General features: G+C 24.0%; 1 long non-coding RNA gene across 1 annotated transcript; it reads right to left on the bottom strand.

The window, feature by feature from the left end:
- Positions 1 to 3,512: 3,512 nt before the first annotated feature.
- LOC136086576 (uncharacterized) lies at positions 3,513 to 4,331 on the bottom strand. The gene is made up of 3 exons (XR_010641439.1): positions 4,303 to 4,331; positions 3,853 to 4,006; positions 3,513 to 3,708 (listed from the first exon to the last, which is right to left on the bottom strand). It is a non-coding gene; the product is annotated as an uncharacterized LOC136086576 (long non-coding RNA).
- Positions 4,332 to 7,437: the final 3,106 nt, after the last annotated feature.

The raw sequence follows: 7,437 nt of genomic DNA, 5'->3' as shown, positions 1-7,437 counted from the left end.
ATATATATATATATATATATATATATACAAAAATATATTTATATAGATTTGTATAATACATTGACATAATATATATATATATATATATATATATATATATATATATATATATATATATATATATATATATAAATATATATAAATTCAAAAATAGTCAAAACAGTGAAACTAATAGAAAATCAAGTAAATCTTTTTTCACACAAAGTTTTTATTGAAAACAATAATATAATTACCAAACAAAATTACCAATATAAAAGTATTAGCACTAGAGACCATTATAGTTTTAATATATATAAAAAATATTTTGTTTTGGTAATTGTGTTTTTTATTGATATTGTTTTCAATAAAAACATGTGAGAAAAAAAAATTACAGGACTTTCTATTTGTTTCAATGTTCTGACTATTTTTGAATTTAATTAGTTAAATATTATATTTCAATTTTATATATATGTATATATATTTATATATTATATATATATATATATATATATATATATATATATATATATATATATATATATATATATATATATATATATATATATATATATATATATATATATATTTATGTATATATATATGTATATATATATATATATAAATATATATATATGTATATATATATAAATATATATATTTTTATAAATATATATATATATATATATATATATACATATATATAGTAGTAGTATATATTTGTCACAACAAAAGTAAAAATAATTGACAAAATAAAAATCATAGAATGTCAGATTATAGTTAGTTTTTGTGAAGCTCATATTGCAACTTTCACTAAGGATAGCTGCGAGCTGTAGTAACATTAGAGCTTATCGAGGCTCGCTTTAAAACTGTTGACAGTTGGAGAACCGATTACTCCATCCGGTAACATATTCCATGCATTGGCAATGCGATTGTTGAAAAAGTGGAAACGAGCTAAATTATTGCTGTACTTTTCACGGTGAATTCTTTCTCTGTGATTTGCTCTTGGTGGAATTGTGATGAGAGGAAAGTGCCAGTTGACTATGTCGATGTTATTAATAATTTTATATTTTTGGATGAGGTCACCACGTTTACGACGTTCAACAAGAGAAGATAAGCCAAGTTGTAAACATCTGGACTTGTAGTCTAACTTTTTTAGTTTGTCTGGTATTTTTGTGGCTCTGCGCTGTATTGATTCAATAGTTCGTTCATCCTTCGCCATATGAGGGTTCCAAGCTGGAATTGCAAACTCAAGTGAAGGACGGATGTAGGTGGAGTAGAGTTGTTTCCATAAAGAAGCATCACGAGATTGGAAAGTGTGTTTTAGGATGCCTAGCATTTGATTTGCTTTACATGAGGCAATGATTGATTGGGTTCCTGCTTTAAGATCATTGGTAATTTGAATTCCCAAGTCACGCTCAGAGGTAGTTGCTTCCAATGTAGTTCGAGTCGTTATTGAACAAGGGCCTAATTCCTCTATTGAGTACTTGAAAGGTGTTAATTTTTTTTGGCCAAAGTGCATGACCTTACATTTCTTTGCATTTAGCTCCATGAGCCAAGATTTAGTCCACTGGACAATTTGGTCAATATCTGATTGGAGTTGAAGTTGAGCAGCAAGTGAGTTGACAATGCTTAGGATATATATATCTACATATATATATATATATCTACATATCTATATATATATATATATATATATATATATCTACATATTATATATATCTATATATATATATATACTACATATATATATATATCTACATATTATATATATCTACATATATATATATATACATATATATATATATACATATATATATATATATATATATATATATATATATATATACATATATATATATATATATATATATATATATATATATATATATAAATTCAAAAATAGTCAGAACAGTGAAACTAATAGAAAATAAAGTAAATCTTTTTTCACACAAAGTTTTTATTGAAAGCAATAATATAATTACCAAACAAAATTACCAATACAAAACTATTAGCACTAGAGGCCATTATAGTTTTAATATATATAAAAAATATATTGTATTGGTAATTTTGTTTTTTATTTATATTGTTTTCAATAAAAACATGTGAGAAAATAAAAATATTGGATTTCTTATTTGTTTCACTGTTCTACCTATTTTTACTTTAATTGGTTAAATATTATATTTCAATTTTATATATATTATATATACATTTATATATATATATATATATATATATATATATATATATATATATATATATATATATATATATATATATATATATTTATATATATATATATATATATATATATATATATATATATATATATATATATATATATATATAAAGAGATATATATTTATATATATATATATATATATATATATATATATATATATATATATATATATATATATATATATATACATATATATATATATATATATATATATATATATATATATATATATATATATATATATATATATATATATATATATATATATATATATATATATATATATATATATATATATATATATATATATATATATCTATAAAGAGATATATATTTATATATATATATAAATATATATATATATATATATATATATATATATATATATATATATATATATATATATATATATATATATATATATATATATATATATATATATATATATATATATATATATATATATATATATATATATACCCGCTAAAAAATGAGGCGTTGATTTGATATTGATTCAATATTTCCCGTCAACATTGATTCCATATTGATTTTTTGTCTAAAATGTTAGCCACTTATCAACGTTGATTTGGTGTTTACAAAAAACGTTGATCGAATGTTGCTTTCCAACGTTTAATCAACAATCATTTTTTCCTGGTGATTTAACACTGATTTTTATAATAGCTGACGGTTTTTTGATATCGCTTTTTGATGCATATATCAAAAAAATATATATCAACAGTTTACGAAATATATATATATATATATATATATATATATATATATATATATATATATATATATATATATATTTTTAAACAGCTTTAAAATGTATTCTACAAAATAGCGTGCTCAATGTTCTTAAAAGAACTGAGCAATTATAAATTAGTAGAAAATCACTTAAGAAATATTTTTCATTTAACACTGTATTTCATCGATAAAAAGACTCATCAGAAATGCTCTTATCAATAAAAAACTCAGTATTTCTGATGAGTCTTTTTATTTATAAAACACAGCGTTAAATGAAAAAAAACTTTGTTAAGTGATTTTCTACTGATTTATAATTTATATATATATATATATATATATATATATATATATATATATATATATATATATATATATATATATATTATGTATGTATATATATATAAAATATTTGTATATAAAATTTATACATATTGCTCAAATCTTAATTTGTTTTGTAAAAAACAGGCTGTAAATAAAGGATTTAGCAAAAAAGTTATTGATAGAGCAATTCAAAGCTAACTCAAAAGAATAATGAAAGAAAGTAGGCACTACATTAAGTAAGAAAGTTTTTTTATTGAATTTAACACAAAATTTACATTTTCAAACAATTTATTAAGCGTTTGCAGCATTGTTCATTTTCAAAACTTTTCGATTGAGTCGTGTTCCTGATTGACTTAAAAATTTCGAAATGCCTGAATAGCATTCGCAAATTTTTGCATCATGATGCTGTCGTGTAATCGCAACTAAATCAAAAATTCAAATCAAATTTGAAAAAAATCAAACTGCAGAAATTATAGCAAATAGTTACATAAATGACTGACTAGGATAAACAAAATATATTTCCTGTGAAATAAAAAATCTAAAAAAATGCATAAAACCATTCTTACCCACTATCATATGATACAGGGTGTATGTTTTAAAATTTATCTTCAATGAACCACCCTAGACATTAAAAATAGGCCCCAGCGTCCTCGCTCATCAACAACTTTCCAAAAGCAAAAGCCAATTTATATTACCTTCACAACGACTAAGAGAACTTATCTATTATTAAAAAAATAAAAATTACTTAAGGGTCAGAACACATATTATGTTTATTCTATATGAACGAAATTATCTTAATTTCAATACATGGATTTTTAAAATTGACTCTTGAATCACTTATCTCTTTTATCTATTTTTGCCATCTAACTCAACGCAAATCTTTTTTGAAAATCTTTTTAAAAAAATTTAGTAAAATAAACAATATTATTATTATTTATGTAAAATATTTTGTAAAAAATTAACCATGAAAAAATACACTAAATGGGAAAAATAAATAAAACTTTTATTTAATTTACCCTGGCAAGACAAATGTCTTTCTTTGCTTACTCCATTCAAAACACAATTTTTAGAGCCATTTTCTACCTAGGTATAGATAAATTATACATACAAAAGTTAAATAAAATTTTTAAACATTATATAGTGATTTTTATTTAAACTTGTCAACAAACATGTATTTATAAAATATTTTTCAACAAAATTATATTCTATAACATATAGTTCTGATTTCTATTAATTTTTTTACTGCACACGCACACAGATTTTAATTAGTACAAAAGCAACATTAGGACTTTTTTTTACCAATATATTTGAAGACAACATCGTTTTCCCTTGAGATAGATTAGTTTCTTTCGAGAAGTCATTGTTATTTTCAGCAACTGAAAAGCTTGCTATTTCACTGTGTAAATGGGTAGTTAATATTGATTTAAAAACATCTATAATTCAGTAAAAAAATAAGCATTTTATTTTAACAAACCATTATTTTACTTTTACAAAAATAGTTAACCTGCTATATTTGGAATCACGTTAGATGTTCTTTAGCTATTTGAACTATCAAAATAATATCTTCCGTAAAGTTCTTCATCACCAATCACAATATCTTAATCACTTTCACAAAATGTCATTGCTGTCTTTCTCCTTTAATATAAACTTCACTTTATAAACAAAAAAAGTGCATGATCTGTGTAATTCTTTATTGCAAAATTTTTTATTTGTTAAAAACTAATTTTAGTAAAAATTTACTTTTGCTTTGTCCCTTTTTTCTCTTCGATGTCAGTTTCAATATTTGAAGTATCTGCTGCTTTCCCTAAGTGTGACTGAGCTTCTTCATAAACACAAATCTATGTACATAAAATCATTTATCAATATCTAATGAAGATGTAATTGAAATTTTTGCGGCAAAAGCAGGCCCTATGAGAATGGAGTGCAATTGGTGCACCGCATAAAAATTAATGAATTTTAATGAAAAACCCATGAAAATTAATGAATTTTTTAGTTTTTAAAAAACACTAAAAGTTTAAAAAAAAAACTAAAAACATAGTTAAAAAAACTTTTTTTAATATTTGGAAATCTTCTTTAAACATTATAAAGACATTCAGAACATATAATTTAAACAAATTCCCATTGGAATATTGGATTTAAAATAAGTGATATTAAATGAGACTATAGTCATATTGTAAAGCAGGCCTAAAATAAATTTGCACCAGCACATTATTATCCTCTTCAGTGCCCTGGTCAAAACATACAGTTCAATATCTAATTCAATTATTTTACATTTTTTTATAGTAATATGCAAACCTGTAGTGTATAAAATCCTAGCAGGGTATATCTTCCAATCAGAGGTTGATGCCTGCAAGGTTGTGACAGCTTTACGAATCGGAGCGGAACTTTTAAATGGCAGCCAGAAGCATTTCCCATCATTTTTCATCCAACTTTTAGCAATCACTTCCACTTCTTTAATTTTTCCATTTAAAGTTCAACAATGGCAAATTAAATTTCAATATTCTGGTGCAAATTAATTCTAAACAATCTTATATAAGTTACAAAATAAAATTAAAAATACATTAGAGATTAAAAACAATGAACTTTGTAAAACGCTTTTTAGATTTATTAATGTAAAACACCAGTGTAAATATTTTATTATTTCTATAAACATACCAGGTATTTGTTACACACAAAAAATTTATAAATTAAAATGCATTAAACTCACTTTAAATTTGTTCAATGAACTACATATTTGACAAATTTACAACAAATTTTACAAAATGACACATGCACAGACATTCTTTAAAAATTGATGGTCTGCAAGTATAATCAAAGTTTGTGTTTTTAATTCAGAAATCAGTGATCATAAGCAATATCACAATGTCTAAGCACAAAAAAAGCATAACCACCTTTTTAAACAGGTATCATCAAGCCTTTCTTCAAAAGTTCTTTTTTTTTCGGAAAAATTGTTTTTAGGTTGGCTAATGAATTTACATAACAAACGTCTAAATAAGATGTTTCAAAACAATCAGGAAAAAACTTTCGAACTGAATGAGGATTTAGAGCCTTGCATTTTACAAGATCTACCAAAACCTCTTCTACTAAAATAAACCCTTTGTCTTGAATAAAATAAACTCTGTCTCATAGATTTGATGTGATCTTTTTATTTACCACTTGGGCAGAAATTTCTTTACCATTCCTTTCTCTAAGAAAAATATCCAACTTTTTTCTCTCATCTAATTGATACACTATTTGGGCAACAGTCTGATGTGATTTTTGCACCATTTTTTTAATTCAACCCAAAAAGTTTTCAAAAGGAAAAGCTGATAGATGATCAAGACTCTCCCCAAAGTTAACACAATCATCAGCTAAATGAATCATGCTATGAACATTGTATGTTACCAAGATCTCCCCATACAAAATTTGTACTTCTCTGACAAACTATATAAGCAGCTGTTTGGCAAATGCCACTAACAATTAATTTTTGGCCATTTTATTAGAAAGCAGTATGTGCATAGCAATTGAAAAAGAAATAAATAAGTCATAGTTTATTTATTTTTCCTTTTTAAAACAACAGGTCCAGCATAAAGCAGAATAATCGAAACTCTGTTGCTTTCCACTTCTCAAGTTCTTTTAAAGAGCGTGGTCTATGTTGAAAATTGGATGGTGTATAACTTCGTAAATTTATGAGTTCATTGGAAATACTGTCTTTAACAGATTGACTTATTCTAATACATCGGGAACCTTTATACCAGTTTATTAGAAGTTTTTTAACTACCCCAAGACATATAAGGTGCATATAGTCTAATGGGAATTCAGTTACCATTGGGAAATTTAACTGAACAAGTGGAGAAAGACTCTCAAGCTGGTGACCTTCTTTACAAAAATTATTTTTAAAAGCCATGTCAGTACAAAGTAAAGTAGTCGTTTTCAATAATCTTACGCCATGTTTTTGTGTGCCAACTGCCATACATCTTTCACAGCTATGATAGCCACTATGCCCTATAATGCATTTAACAAATGCTCTTGCAGACACATCACAAACAAAAGCTTTAATAGTCACCAGCAGCTGTTTATACCCATTAGTTTGCAATTTTTTCATTTCAAGAATAAAATCTTCAAAGCACTCATCCAAATTGTTTGTTTTTCCCTGACCATGCCAAATTGCA

Source organism: Hydra vulgaris, chromosome 10, assembly GCF_038396675.1.
Source record: "Hydra vulgaris chromosome 10, alternate assembly HydraT2T_AEP".
In the NCBI taxonomy this organism is placed as follows: domain Eukaryota; kingdom Metazoa; phylum Cnidaria; class Hydrozoa; order Anthoathecata; family Hydridae; genus Hydra; species Hydra vulgaris.
This window is presented reverse-complemented; position numbering and strand designations above follow the sequence as displayed.